The 15855-nt window shown below is 52.9% G+C and overlaps 1 protein-coding gene across 3 annotated transcripts in view; it reads right to left on the minus strand.

Annotated features, from left to right (window-relative positions):
• FBXL18 (F-box and leucine rich repeat protein 18) overlaps positions 1-15855 on the minus strand; it is a 196509-nt gene that overhangs the window by 128014 nt on the left and 52640 nt on the right. The gene's annotated exons all lie outside the window — the stretch shown is intronic.

Genomic DNA, 15855 nt, shown 5'->3' on the forward strand with positions numbered 1-15855 from the left:
GCTCACTACAAGCTCCGCCTCCCGGGATCACGCCATTCTCCTGCCTCAGCCTCTCCGAGTAGCTGGGACTACAGGCGCCCGCCACCACGCCTGGCTAATTTTTTTGTATTTTAGTAGAGACGGGGTTTCACCGTGGTCTCGATCTCCTGACCTCGTGATCTGCCCGCCTCGGCCTCCCAAAGTGCTGGGATTACAAGCGTGAGCCACCGCGTCTGGCCTAGTACTTTTATTTTATTTTATGCTTCTTGTTATTTTTTTGAGACAGAGTCTCGCTCTGTCATCCAGGCTGGAGTGCAGTGATGCGATCTCAGTTCACTGCAACCTCTGCCTCTCGGGTTTAAGCAATTCTCCTGTCTCATCCTCCGTTGTAGCTGGGACTACAGGCACGTGCCACCATGCCTGGCTAATTTTTGTGTTTTTAGTAGACACAGGGTTTCGCTATATTGTACAGGCTGGTCTCGAACTCCTGACCTCAGGTGATCCGCCCGCCTTGGCCTCCCGAAGTGCTGGGATTACAGGCATAAGGCCCTTTTATTTTATTTATTTATTTTTTTAGATGGAGTTTCACTCTTGTCACCCAGGCTAGAGTGCAATGGCGTGTTCTTGGCTCACTGCAACCTCTGCCTCTTGGGTTCAACCGATTCTCCTGTCTCAGCCTCTTGAGTAGCTGAGATTACAGGCACACGCCACCACACCAGGCTAATTTTTTTTGTATTTTTAGTAGAGATGGGGTTTCACCATGTTGGCCAGTCTGGTCCCAAACTACTAACCTCAGGTGATTCACCTGCCTCGGCCTCCCAAAGTTCTGGGATTACAGGTGTGAGCCACTACGCCCGGCTATTTTATTTTTATTTTTAGAGATGTGATCTCGTTCTGATGCCCAGGCTTAGTGCAGTGGTGTGATCGTCGCTCACTGCAGCCTCGAACTCCTGACATCAAGTGATCCTTCTATCTGTTGGTCTCCTAGAGGGCTGGGATTACCAGCATGAGCCACTGCACCTGGCCAAGACTTTCCTTTTTTTTTTTTTGAGACAGAGTCTTGCTTTGTCGCCCAGGCTGGAGTGCAGTGGGGCGGTTTCGGCTCACTGCAGCCTCCGCCTCCCGGGTTCATGCCATTCTCCTGCCTCAGCCTCCTGAGTAGCTGGGACTACAGGCGCCTGCCACCACGCTCGGCTAATTTTTTGTATTTTTAGTAGATACGGGGTTTCACCATGTTAGCCAGGATGGTCTCAATCTCTTGACCTCGTGATCCGGCCGCCTCGGCCTCCCAAAGTGTTGGGATTACAGGCGTGAGCCGCCGTGCCCGGCCTCACCTGGCTAATTTTTTTTTTTTTTTTTTTTTGAGACGGAGTCTCGCTGTTGCCCAGGCTGGAGTGCAGTGGCGCGATCTCGGCTCGCTGCAAGCTCCGCCTCCCGGGTTCACGCCATTCTCCTGCCTCAGCTTCCCGAGTAGCTGGGACTGCAGGTGCCTGCCACCGCGCCCAGCTAATTTTTTATATTTTTAGTAGAGACGGGCTTTCACGGTGGTTTCGATCTCCTGACCTCGTGATCCACCCGCCTCAGCCTCCCGAAGTGCTGGGATTACAGGCATGAGCCACCGCGCCCAGCCCTAATTTTTAAAAATCTTTTGTAGAGATGGAGGTCTCGCTATATTGCCTGGGCTGATCTTAAACTCCTGGCCTCAAGCAGTCCCTCTTGCCTCCACCTTCCAAAGTACTGGGATTACAGGTATGAGCCACCTGTAATTAAATGCAAATATTTAATTAATCAAATATGACTAATTACTTAAATATTTAATTAATTAAAAATGCATATTTAATTACCCACGATGATGGTACACTTGATCTTAGCCAAAACTCTGAGTAGTGATAACTATCCACAGTGATAAATGCCATCTAGAAATATTCCGAGGGACAATGGCAGAGGATGCGACGGAATCATGACATGGTCTAGGGAAGGGTAGGGCTTCTGCAGAAGGGATGTGAGGAAGATGAAGAGAAATTAGCTGTAGTTGGGGTGAGGGCCACTCACCAAGGCGAGTACCTCATGCAACGGCCCTGAGGCTATTAGGTATGAGTGGGAGGATCCCTAGGAGTGAGAAGGCCAGATATGCAGTTCAAGCCTGGCCCGGTGGCTCACACCTGTAATCCTAGCACTTTGGGAGGCTGAGACAGGTGGATTACTTGAGGTCAGGAGTTCAAGAGCATCTTGGCCAAATGGCGAAACCCCGTCCCTACTACAAATACAAAAATTAGCTGGGCGTGGTGACACGTGCCTATAATCCCAGCTAGTCGGGAGGCTGAGGCAGGAGAATCACTTGAACCCAGGAGGTGAAGGTTTTAGTGAGCTAAAATCGCGCCATTGTACCCTAGCATGGGTGACAGAGTTAGACTCCGTCTTGAAAAAAAAAAAAAATTAGCTGGGCGTGGTAGCACATGCCTATAATCCCAGTTCTAAGGAGGCAAGGCTGGAGAATTGCTTGAACCTGGAAGGTAGAGGTTGCAGTGAGTGCAGTTCCAAGAAAATTAATAGACTTTGTTTTTTAGAGCAGTTTTAGGTTCCCAGCAAAACTGAATGGTGAGTGCAGAAAGTTCCCAGGTACTTGCTGTCCCCACAGGAGGGCTACATGTTACAGCTGATGAAACTACGTTGACACAGTATCACCCAGAGTCCACAGTTTACACTAGAATTCATTCTTTTTTTTTGAGACAGAGTCTCGCCCTGTCACCCAGGCTGGAGTGCAATGTCACCATCTTGGCTCACTGCAACCTCCGCCCGCTGGGTTCAAGCAATTCTCCTGCCTCAGCTTGCTGAGTAGCTGGGATTATAGGGGTGTGCCACCACGCCCGGCTAATTTTTGTATTTTTAGTACAGACGGGGTTTCACCATGTGGACCAGGCTGGTCTCGAACTCTTGACCTCATGATCCACCTGCCTCGGACTCCCAGAGTGCTGGGATTACAGGCGTGAGCCACAGCGTCCAGCCTAGAATTCATTCTTGAGTTTAGAGACTAGCCTGGGCAACATAGGGGGAATCTTTCTCTATTTAAGAGAGAAAGAAAAAGAAAGAAAAGGAAAGAAAGATAGATGATGGCGACCAGGCGTGGTGGCTCACACCTGTAATCCCAGCACTTTGGGAGGCCGAAGCGGGTGGATCACCTGAGGTCAGGAGTTGGGGACCAGCCTGGCCAACATGGCGAAACCCCCTCTCTACTACAAATACAAAAAAATGAGCTGGGTATGGTGGCAGGTGCCTGTAATCCCAGCTACTTGGGAGGCTGAGGCAGGAGAATCACTTGAACCTAGGAGGCAAAGGTTGCAGTGAGCTAAGATCATGCCATTGCACTCCAGCTTGGGAGACAAGAATGAAACTCCACCTCAAAAAAAAAAAGAAAAAAAGAAAGATAGATGGTAGCATGTGCAACCATCCTGGCTAACTTTTGTCGTAATGGGGTTTCACCACATGGCCCAGGCTGGTCTCAAACTCCTGGACTCAAGGAATCTTCCCACCTCTGCCTCCCAAAGTGCTGGGATTACAGCCACTGTGCCTGGCTTCGGACCCCACTGTGGATGAATTGAAAAGGAGTGGAGAGTGGGGCGGTCACAGACCACTACCATAGCCTGCCTCATTTCCAGGTCCTGTGCCAGGGTCTCAGTGAACTCACAGGGTCTAGTGCTCCGTCCTGGCCTTAGAGTCCCACTGCCCACCACAGTCAGCCAGGCGCTCCAGGGGGCTCTCACGCCATGAGCTGTGGGGACACTGTGAGGAACTGTCACCCAGATCCGGCCTCTCCAATCCCAGAAAGGCCTGTGTGAGAATGAGAGCAGCCAGGTGCTGGCACTGACTCTGTCCCTGGGGTCTTTGCACCCAACACTCACTGGTTTCCATCTTTCTTTTTTTTTTTTCAAAATGGAGTCTCTCTCTGTCACCCAGGCTGGAGTGCAGTGGCGCAATCTTGGCTCACTGCAACCTCTGCCTCCTGGGTTCAAGCGATTCTTATACCTCAGCCTCCCGAGTAGCTGGGATTACAGGTGCCTGCCATCACACCTGGCTAATTTTTGCATTTTTAGTAGAGACTAAAGTGCTGAGATTACAGGTGTGAGCCACTGCACCCGGCTTCATTGGTTTTCATGTTGAATGTTCCTGAGACTTGGGGACACCCATGCAGTGTGGGACTCCTTCCTTACTAGAATTCATAATAGTATTAGTGGTTATAGTTTATGTTGATTGAATCACTCCTCTGCGCTGGACACTTAGATGCATTATCTCATTCAATTCATCATTTATTTGGCAAACATTGGTCAAGGGCCTGCTACTGCCAAGCACTGTTCTAGTGGAGGACAGAAAATAAACAGGTCAGGCTGGGCACAGTGGTTCATGCCTGTAATCCCAGCACTTGGGAGGTGGGAGGATCGCTTCAGCCCAGGAGTTTGAGATCAGCCTGGGCAACACAGTGAGACCCCGTCAGTACAAAAAATAAACAAAATTAGCTGGACATTGTGGTGCATGCCTGTGGTCCCAGGTCCCCCTTGGGAGGCTGAAGTGGGAGGACTCCTTGAGTCCAGGAGTTGAGGCTGCAGAGAGCCATGATTGTGCCATTGCACTCCAGCCTGGATAACGGAGCAAGATCCTCTCTAGGAAAGGAAAAAAAGGGAGGAGAAGGGGAAGGGGAAGGAGAGGGAAAGGGGAAGGGAAGGACTGCTGCAATGAAAAACATATCTTGTGGCCAGGAGCGGTGGCTCACGCCTGTAATCCCAGCACTCTGGGAGGCCGAGGTGGGCGGATCACCTGAGGTCGGGAGTTCGAGACCAGCCTCAACATGGAGAAACTCCGTCTCTACTAAAAATACAAAATTAGCCAGGCGTGGTGTTGCATGCCTGTAATCCCAGCTACTCGGGAGGCTGAGGCAGGAGAATTGCTTGAACCTGCGAGGCAGAAGTTGTGGTGAGCCAAGATCGTGCCATTGCACTCTAGCCTGGGCAACGAGAGTGAAACTCCATCTCAAAAAAGAAAAAAAAAAAAAGAAAAAGAAAAATGCATCTTGTGACAGATTATAGGGAAAAAGGAGGAATGGGTCAGAGAGGCTGGGAAAGAGAATTCCAGGGAAGACGTGCTAGGAGGATGCAACATTTGAGTTATGGCCAGAACCAGCAAGACCAGGGGAAAGTATTCTCCCCAGAGAAGGGACCCTCGCAGTGTGTAAGTGAGACCTTGAGTGTTTCACACATCATGGACCAGAGTGGCTGGGCAGAGGAGAAAGGAGGAGGACAGGCAGGTGGCAGGAGGCCGGGAGGAGAGAAACTTCAGGGTTCTGTGAAACTCTCCCAGATGCTTGCCTGGGCCAGAATTAGGCCCCAACAGCAAACAACAGGAACTATCATTAACACTTTTTTTTTTTTTTTTTTTTTTTGAGGTGGAGTTTCACTCTTATTGCCCAGGCTGGAGTGCAGTGGCTTGATCTTGGCTCACTGCAACTTCTGCCTCCCAGGTTCAAGAGATTCTCCTGTCTCAGCCTCCCGAGTAGCTGGGATTACAGGCGCCCACCACCATGCCTGGCTAATTTTTGTGTATTTAGTAGTGACGAGGTTTTGAATGTTGGCCAGGCTGGTCTTGAACTCCTGACCTCAGGTGATCTGCCCTCCTCGGCCTCCCAAAGTTCTGGGATTACAGATGTTAGCCACTGCACCCACCCCAACACTCATTTTTGTGATACCTAAAGTTGTACTTTATTGTGGATGAAACCATGAACTCTTTGGGGGCAAGGACTGTCCCTCTGTCCTCTGATCCCCAACCACCCCTGTGATCCACAATTGGAGCTCACCAGAGACCTCTTCATACTAATAAGTGGATCAACCCTATGAAGTGGGGGGGAAAGAGGCCTGGGGATTATGAGATGAAACTCGATGTGCTAGGGTAAACAGTGTCCCCCAAATATTCATTTCCACCTGGAACCTCAGAATACGGCTTTATTTATTTATTTTTTGAGACGGAGTCTCGCTTGTCCCCGAGGCTGGAGTGCAGTGGCGCGATCTCGGCTCACTGCAAGCTCTGCCTCCCGGGTTCATGCCATTCTCCTGCCTCAGCCTCCCAAGTAGCTGGGACTACAGGTGCCTGCCACCATGCCCAGCTAATTTTTTGTATTTTTAGTAGAGACGGGGTTTCACCATGTTAGCCAGGATAGTCTTCATCTCTTGACCTCGTGATCTGCCCGCCTTGGCTTCCCAAAGTGCTGGGATTACAGGCGTGAGCCACCATGCCCGGCCTAGAATATGACCTTATTTGTAATGGGGTCTTTGCAGATGTAATTAGTTAAGGTGAAATCATGTTGGATTGTAATTAGTTAAGGTGAAATCATGCTGGATTAAGATGAGCCCTTAAATCCAACATGACTGGTGTCCTTAGAAGAAGAGGAGAGGACACATAGAGAGACAGTGGGGAGACGGCCACCTGAAGACGGAGGAAGACATTGGAGTAATGAGCTGCAGGACGAGGGACTCCAAGGATTGCAGGGAACCACCCAAGCTAAGAAAAATGTCGGCATGGTGGTTCACACCTGTAATCCCAGCACTTTGGGAGGCTGAGGCAGGAGGATCACTTGAGCCCAGGAGTTCAAGACCAGCCTGGGTAACACAACCAGACCCTGTCTCTATTAAAAAATATATAAAATTGGCCAGGCGCGGTGGCTCATGCCTGTAATCCCAGCACTTTGGGAGGCCGAGGCGGGCAGATCACGAGGTCAGGAGATTGAGACCATCCTGGCTAACACGGTGAAACCCCGTCTCTACTAAAAATACAAAAAATTAGCCGGGCGCGGTGGTGGGCGCCTGTAGTCCCAGCTACTCAGGAGGCTGAGGCAGGAGAATGGCATGAACCTGGGAGGCGGAGCTTGCAGTGAGCTGAGATCACGCCATTGCACTCCAGCCTGGGCGACAGAAGGAGACTCCATCTCAAAGAAAAAAAAAAAAGGTTACAATGGTAAACTTTATGTTATGTATCTTTCACTACAATTTTTTTTTAACCTTGATTCTGAGAAAGGGTCCCTAAGCGTCATCAAATGCTAACCGCGTCCACGCCCCTGAAAGCTTACAGCCCTGGTACCTGCTATTGGTCCAGACCAGCAGGAAGCTGGCAGCCATGGATTCTGGGAAATGTAGTGTGCAGCCCCCATGCCGGAGTCACGTCCCCGCTGTGATGGGTGGGCTCGGAGCTGGCATACAATAGTTCTGTGGCCGACATCCAGGTTAGCAGGGAAATTGTGAAAGGCACACTCGGTGCCCTTATTCCCACGCTGCCCACGAGCAGTCTCGCGCACGGCCACACAGACCTGGGCGCACAACCTGTCCCCTAGTACCATCCAGCATGTGGGCGCTCCAGGTCTGCAGTTTGTACCTGGACATCGTTGCCAATCTAAGTGCCCATCCGAGCCGCCTGCGGATCAGGCTCTCAGACGCTCGCTTGCTCTTCCCTGACGCAGCCCCCGCTGGAGCAGGGGCCTTGGCAGTGAGGGTGGGAGGACGTCCAGGCTACAGGTGCCCCGGCGGGAAGGAGGTACCAGGCATGCAACACAGCTTACTGCAAAGGGCCTGAGGTGGGAGCCCGATTGGCCCAGGGTGTGGCCGGGGGAGACGATAGGGGTGAGGTGGGGTTGGCCACGTTGGCCATGAAGAGGCTTCTAACAAGAGACCGTGGCCAGGTCCCCCAGGGGAGCGCTGGGCCGCTGCCTAGTGAACTGAATGACTCGTATTGTTCCCAAGGTTGCAGCTGTGGCCTCGGAAGTGACTCAGCAGAATTCCTGGGAGTTGGGGTGGGGGCGAGGCTTGCTCCAGATGGGCTGGGGGAGGGGGCGTTGCCCGCGCTCTAGCCCCTCCTCCCAGCCCCTGCGGACCGCGGAGCTCGCCCACTCTCGCGTCTTCCCCTCCGCCCAGACATCTACAGGCACCAGCGGCGACGAGGTGGGGATGATGCCGGAAGACTTAGGGTGGGACGGCCCCATCCTCTCGGAACCCCCGTCCCTGAAACTGATTTTAGGGTGGGGTGGGGTGGGGTGGGGGCTGAGTCTGCCCTCAAAACGGGGCTCAAGGCTCTTGGCTTGGAGCAGGCAGGGTTGGCCCTGTCCGGGCCCCCGGAGTGACTCAGCCCAGTCCTGGCCCTCTCCGGGACTAACTCTCTTCCTCTAAATAAAGGGAATCTTTCACCCAGCAGACGGGAATGGGTCGGCGGAGATAAAACAGGCCCTCCAGAATGATCCCTTCCCTGGCGGCTGATGGGGCATGCGTATGTTGGGAGAGAGGGAGAGGGCAGCCCTCCACCCCAGGCTGGGGCAGGCTGGAGTGAAGGTCCAAGCGCTGGACCCGAGCAGCAGCCTCACCCCCAATCTAAAAGCTCAGCCCCAGTTTTTCCATGCATATACAATGGGCATAACTGTCCCAAGAATGAGGCTTGCTGGAGTTACTGGCAAACTGCGCGCTGTCCGCCTAATTCACCTAATTCAGGGCAAGAACCGCGCTCTGGCCCCTGCACCTGGGAGAGGTGGGGTGCTGGACCGAAGGCGAAGTAACAGCGTCCTGCAGGGCCCATCCCCAGATTGCCTTCCTTAGGGAAGCCGGAACAAACGATGCGGCAGGGCGGCCCTGGGTCTGTTCCTAAGAGCTGCAGCAGGGACAGCCCCATCCTAGACCCCAGCAACCCGCGCGCCCGCCCTCGCACCATCTCCCCTACCTGGTTGGTTGGGTTGTGGGGCTCCAGGCGACCGCCAGGTGGCGCAATAGACGCGCCTGCCGCGCCAAGCTGGGTGGGGCTGGACTCGTCCGGTGATGGGGCCCTTTGGGCGGCTAGACACATTTTTTTTTTCGGAGTTTCACTCTTGTTGTCCAGGCTGGAGTGCAATGGCGCGATCTCGGCTCACCGCAACCTCCGCCTCCCAGGTTCAAGCGATTCTCCTGACTCAGCCTCTTGATTAGCTGGGATTACACGCATGTGCCACCACACCCAGCTAATTTTGTGTTTTTAGTAGAGACGGTATTTCTCCATGTTGGTCAGGCTGGTCTCGAACTCCCGACCTCAGGTGATCCGCCTGCCTCGGCCTCCCAAAGTACCGAGATTACAGGCGTGAACCACCGCGCCCGGCAGCCAGACACATTTAAAAGCCCTTTGGGCCGGGCGCGGTGGCTCACGCCTGTAATCCCAGCACTTTGGGAGGCCGAGGGGGGCGGATCACAATGTCAGAAGATCGAGACCATCCTAGCTAACACAATGAAACCCTGTCTCTACTAAACATACAAAAAAAAAAAAAAAAATTAGGCCGCGCGCAGTGGCTCACGCCTGTAATCCCAGCACTTTGGGAGGCTGAGGCGGGTGGATCACGAGGTCAAGAGATCGAGACAATCCTGGCTAACACGGTGAAACCCCGTCTCTACTAAAAATACAAAAAATTAGCCGGGCGTGGTGGCAAGCGCCTGTAGTCCCAGCTACTCGGGAGGCTGAGGCAGGAGAATCACTGGAACCCGGGAGGCAGAGCTTGCAGTGAGCCAAGATCACGCCACTGCACTCCAGCCTGGGCGACAGAGCGAGACTCTGGAGACAGGCAGTCAGAGGTCAGAGTCAAGACCATCTGGTAACAGGTGAAACCTGTCTCTATAAAATACAAAAATTAGTGGGGGGTGACACGGGAGGCTGAGGCAGGAGAATGGCGTGAACCCGGGAGCTGGAGCTTGCAGTGAGCCGAGATCACATCATTGCACTCCAGCCTTGACAACAAGAGTGAAACTCCATCTCAAAAAAAAAAAAAATTAGCTGAGCGTGGCGGCACATGACTGTAGTCCCAGCTACTAGGGAGGCTGAGGCCAGAGGGATCACTTAAGGAATTTGAGGCTGCAGTGAGCTATGATTGCATCACTGCCCTCCAGCCTGGGCAATATAGTGAGACCCCCATCTTAGAAAGAAAGAAAGAGAGAAAGGAAGGAAGGAAGGTAGAAAGAAAAGAAGAGAGAAAAAAAGAAAGGAAAGGAGGGAGGGAGGAAGGAAGGGAATGAAGGAAGGAAGATTCCTAAATTCAATTCAGAAACACAAAACCCAACAACCTGACCAATAACCTTTCCAGCAATCAAGAGTAACTTTTTGTGTTATCTTTTGTCTCAGATACAAATCCACAAGTTAAGTGTAACTTCCCTGAGCCTCAGCCCTTAATCAAAAGTAGATAGTAAAGTCAAACCAAAGTTTCCTGGAAAGAATTAAATAATCCTTAGGCGGACTCCTTATGCAAAGCAGCCCTCCCCCTTGGTCTCCTGTCCAATATTCGAATGGCTTTTTCTTTTGTTTATGTATTTACTTTATTTATTTATATATGACAGGTCTCGCTCTGTCGCCCAGGCTAGAGTGCAGTGGCATGATCTTGGCTCACTGCAACCTCCACCTCCCAGGCTCAATCGATCCTCCCACTTCAGCCTCCTGCGTAGCTGGGACTATAGGCACACACCAGCATGCCCGGCTAATTTTTTTCTTTTTTGACATGGAGTCTCACTCTGTCACCCAGGCTGGAGTGCAGTGGCAAGATCTCCACTCACTGCAATCTCCACCTCCCGGGTTCAAGCAATTCTCCTGCCTCAGCCTCCCGAGTAGCTGGGATTACAGACGCGCACCACCACGCCTGGCTAATTTTTGTATTTTTTTTTAGTAGAGATGGGGTTTCACCATGTCGGTCAGACTGGTCTCAAAATCCTGACCTCGTGATCCACCTGCCTCGGCCTCCTAAAGTGCTGGGATTACAGGCATGAGCCACCGTACCTGGCGTTTTTTTTTTTTGAGACGGAGTCTCACTCTTGTTGCCCAGGCTAGAGTGCAGTGGCACGATCTGGCCTCACCACAGCCTTAGCCTCTCAGGCTCAAGCAAGTCTCCTGCCTCAGCCTCCTGAGTAGCTGGGATTATAGGCGTGTGCCACTACCACCTGGCTAATCTTTGTATTTTTTTGTTTTGTTTTTGTTTTTGAGACGGAGTCTTTTTTTTCTTTTTTTGAGACAGAGACTCACTCTGTCGCCCAGGCTAGAGTGCAGTGGCGCCATCTCGGCTCACTGCAAGCTCTGCCTCCCAGGTTCACGCCATTCTCCTGCCTCAGCCTCCCGAGTAGCTGGGACTACAGGCGCCCGCCACCACGCCCGGCTCATTTTTTTGTATTTTTTAGTGGAGATGGGGTTTCACCGTGTTAGCCAGGATGGTCTCGATCTTCTGACCTGTGATCCACCCTCCTCAGCCTCCCAAAGTGCTGGGATTACAGGCGTGAGCCACCGCGCCCGGCCATTGAGACGGAGTCTTGCTCTGTCACCCAGGCTGGAGTGCAGTGGCGTGATCTGGGCTCACTGCAACCTTTGCCTTCTGGGTTCAAGTGATTCTCCTGCCTCAGCCTTCTGAGTAGTTGGGATTACAGGCGTGCGCCACTATGCCCAGCTAATTTTTTTTTTTTTTTGACAGAGTCTTGCTCTGTTGCCAGGCTAGAGTGCAGTGGCGCGCCCTTGGCCTCCTGGGTTAAACCGATTCTCCTGCCTCAGCTTCCTGAGCAGCTGGGATTACAGGTGTGCGCTATCATGCCCAGCTAATTTTTGTATTTTTAGTAGAGAGGGGGTTTCACCATGTTGCCCAGGATGGTCTTGATCTCTTGACCTTGTGATCTGCCCACCTCAGCCTCCCAAAATGCTGGGATTACAGGCGTGAGCCACTGTGCCTGGCAATTTTTGTATTTTTTTAGTAGAGACGGGGTTTCACCATGTTGGTCAGGCTGGACTTGAACTCCTTACCTCGTGATCTGCCCACCTCGGCCTCCCAAAGCGCTGGGATTACAGGTGTGAGCCACAGCCCCCGACCTAATCTTTGTATTTTTAGTAGAGATGGGGTTTCACCATGTTGACCAGACTGGTGTTGAACTCCTGACCTCAAATGATCCACCCTCCTCGGCCTCCCAAAGTGCTGGGATTACAGGCCTGAGCCACTGCATCTGGCCTAATTTTTGTATTTTTATTAGAGACAAGGTTTTACCATGTTGGCCAGGCTGGTCTCAAACTTCTGACCTCAAGTGATGCCCACCCGACCTTGGCCTCCCAAATTGCTGGGGTTATGGATGTGAGCCACTGTGTCTGGCCACAGCTAACTTATTTTAATATTTTTATTTTTTGAGACAGGGTCTCATTCTGTCACCCAAGCTGGCGTGCAGTACACAGCTCGCTGCAGCCTCAACCTCCTAGGTTCAAGTGATCCTCCTACCTCAGCCTCCCCAGTAGCTGGGACTACACGCCCAGTTCGTTTTTATAGTTTTAGTAGAGGTGGGGTTTTGCTGTGTTGCCCAGGCTGGTCTTCAACTCTTGAGTTCAAGCAATCTGCCCACCTCGGCCTCCCAAAGTGCTGGGATTACAGGCATGAGCCACCATGCCTGGCCCCCTCTAATTTTTTTTAAAGAAGGAATTGGAGCAGCCACACTTCCGAGCTCTGCCCCCAGGTTCTGTGTGAGTCCAGGAAATCTTGGCCCCTCTCTGGGTCTCTATGTCTTGTCTCCAGCTGGAGACTTGGGGGAGGAGGGGAGATTGTGGCTGTCCCCGTACAGCTTGCAGCTGGGCAGAGGCCCTTGGATTTGGGAGTTTGAGAATCCTCTTTTCCTTTGATTCTACTGGATTGCATTCAATCCAGATGGAATGAGGCTGTGGGACGGGGAGCCAGGATGAACTCTTAATGGCTTGGAAACAGATCTGATCTCCTAAGAGGACAGGAAGTCAGACTCCTTTTGTGGGTTACCGGGGAAATCATTCGGCAGTTGATTGGTAATGTCTGCCACGGTGCAAAATTGAGATTCGGCTGTGTATGTTGTTCCCACCTTGGTCTAGTAAATACAGCACCTAGTAGAGAGTCAGGAAAGCCCAGACTCTGGTCCCAATTTACCACTGCCTTGCTGAGGGATCCTGAATAAATTAGCTCCTTGGAGCCTTGGTTTCCTAAACTGTAAAGTAAGACATAATATCTTCCCAGGGTTGATTTGAAGATGCAATGAACATATTGTCAGTTAGGATCTTCATGTTGCAAGAAATAGAAAATACGATGGGTGCTGTGGCTCATGCCTGTAATCCAAGGATTTGATAGGTCAAGGCAGGAGGATCACTTGAGCCCAGGAGTTCGAGACCAGGCTGGGCAACATACTGATACCTCATCTCCACCAAAAAGTAAAAATTAAAAATTAGCAGGCCAGGTGCAGTGGCTCACACCTGTAATCCCAGCACTTTGCGAGGCTGAGGCAGGCAGATCACCTGAGATCAGAAGTTCGAGACCCACCCGGCCAACATGGTGAAACCCTGTCTCTACTAAAAATATAAAAAGTTAGCCGGGCGTAGTGGTGTGTACTTGTAATCCCAGCTACTTGGGAGGCTGAGGCACAAGAATCGCCTGAACCCAGGAGGCGGAAGTTGCAGTGAACCACGCTCGAGCTACTGAACTCCAGCCTGGGTGACAGAGTGAGACTCTTAAAAAAAAAACCCAAACAAAAAGTTAAAAATTAGCTGAGAGCGGCCTGGCGCGGTGGCTCACGCCTGTAATCCCAGCACTTTAGGAGGCCCAGGCAGGCGGATCACAAGGTCAGGAGATTGAGATCATTGTGGCCAACATGGTGAAACCCCGTCTCTACTAAAAATACAACAATTAGCTGGGCGTGGTGGTCCACCCCTGTAGTCCCAGCTACTCGGGAGGCTGAGTCAGGAGAATCGCTTGAACCCGGGAGGTGGAGGTTGCAGTGAGCCCAGATCTCGCCACTGCACTCCAGCTTGGGCAACAGAGTGAGACTCTGTCTCAAAAAAAAAAAAAAAAAAAAATTAGCTAAGAGCAGTGGCAGAGGAGGCTGAGGTGGGAGGATCGGTTGAGCCCAGGCAGTGGAGGCTGCAGTGAGCCATAGTTGCACCACTGCACTACTCCAGCCTGGGCGACAGAGGAAGACCCTGTCTCAAAAAAAAAAAAAAAAAGAAAAGAAAAGAAGTGGAAAATACCAGTGCATCCTGGCTAGAACAGTCGTAAGGGCTTCTGTAACTGTGTAGAACTGACAGGACTTCAGGTATGCTATGATCAAGGCTCCAGCTGCATATCCCTGTGACTTCCTTAGCAGTGTCTTTCTCATGGGTCAGCTTTGTCTGTATTCATAGGTGGCCACATGCCTGCTTGTGGTCCTGCTGACTCCAGGTGTTTCCTAGAGAGCAGGGTTCTGCGGCAGCAATTCCAAGCAACAGCCCTGAGATCGCTGCTGATGGGGGCAATTCAGGTTCACATGCCCATCCCTAGGGCGATGACTGCGTGGGAAGAGGGTGGCCCCCTAGGCACCAGAATGAAGATCTCAGCTGTCCTGAAATGTGTGGGAGTGCAGCGGGTGGGGGGAAGGAGAGATGTACAAGGAAATCTCTAGGCAGTCAGAGAGCGCTTGGTGGAGGATGTGGCTCGGGGCGGGGGTTGGAGGGGCGGGGGTGTCGGGCGCAGCGGGAGACATAGGGAGGGTGGCAGGACCATGGGATGTAGGTGTGGCAGGAGACCTTAGGGAAGGGAGCCTGCAGCCAGGGATTTCGCAGACTCTCCAGGAAGCCATCGGGATCTAGGCCAGAAACCTCTGCTTCCCCCATTCCCCACCCCCCCACCCCAGAGCTCCTGCTGAGCGCCCCTCTAACTCTGCAAGCAGGAAACCAGTGGAGGTACGGTGAGGGCTGTGATCCAGATTCACAGGGGAGGGAAACAACCGGGAGGGGTCGGCAGGCAGGGCGTGGCCAAGGGTGTGCGCTCTGCAAGGCCTCGTGAACCCCAGGGCGCCCCCTCTCCAGCTGCGCCCACAATTGGGTGCTGACCTCCACTGCAGGACCCCAGGCCTTGCTCCCCCGGGACGCCTCTCTCGGGTGTCCCACCGCACCACTGAGGCCACGCACGACCCCCAGCCACCGCCGCCCGCGGGAGCCCAGCTGCCCGTCTCTTGCCAGCACCGCCTACTCCCCGCCCGCCACCCCACCATTGGCTTTCCAGAGCTAAGACCTCCTATGATTGCTCCATCTCCGCGAGCCCACGCCTCCTGGCCGGCACAAAGAGCCGGACCAGCCCAGCCCGCCCCAACTCCGCGGGCTCCCAGCCCCTGGCGGCGCGGCTGAGCCGCGGTCGCCACGTGGGGGTCGTAGTAGTGACTGCGGCCATGGTGGCTGTGAGCACTCGAGGAAGGCGCTGGCTTAGGGCCTGTCGCGCTGCCATAGCCTCGGGTCCCACCTGGGAGGGGAAAATTGGAGCCTGTCTACCCAGCCCCCAGCCCCGGGGCTCTAATCCCTCCCAGGGACTGACCCCCGCCCCCTAGTTCCCAGACCTTCCCTATTTTCTCTCCCTGCCCTGGGGAGGGGGATGGTGGATTTATTTGGTAACGGAACTGCTACCGTTAAGAAAACTGTGGCTCAGAGAGGGTAGTTAAACTGCCCCAGTCACACAGCAGTCGCGGGTAGCCCAGAAATAATACTGAGGGATGGGAAGGAAAGGGAGAAGCTGTGGCTGGTGTAATCCTCTGCCTCCCACTCCTCCCCACCCCTGATACACAGTTATGAGCTAAGCCAGGGAGGGCTCCTTGAGCACACATCAAGCCTGCAGGCTGACGGATTTTTTTTTTTTTTTTTTTTTGAGACGGAGTCCCCTCTGTCGCACAGGCTGGAGTGCAGTGGCGCGATCTCGGCTCACTGCAATCTCCGCCTCCTGGGTTCAAGCGATTCTCCTGCCTCAGCCTCCCGGGTAACTGGGACTACAAGCGCCCGCCACCACGCCTGGCTAATTTTTGTATTTAATAGAGACAGGGTTTCACCATATTGGCCAGGCTGGTCTCG

This window comes from Hylobates moloch, unplaced genomic scaffold (genome assembly GCF_009828535.3).
Source record: "Hylobates moloch isolate HMO894 unplaced genomic scaffold, HMol_V3 SCAFFOLD_1, whole genome shotgun sequence".
Classification (NCBI taxonomy): Eukaryota; Metazoa; Chordata; class Mammalia; order Primates; family Hylobatidae; genus Hylobates; species Hylobates moloch.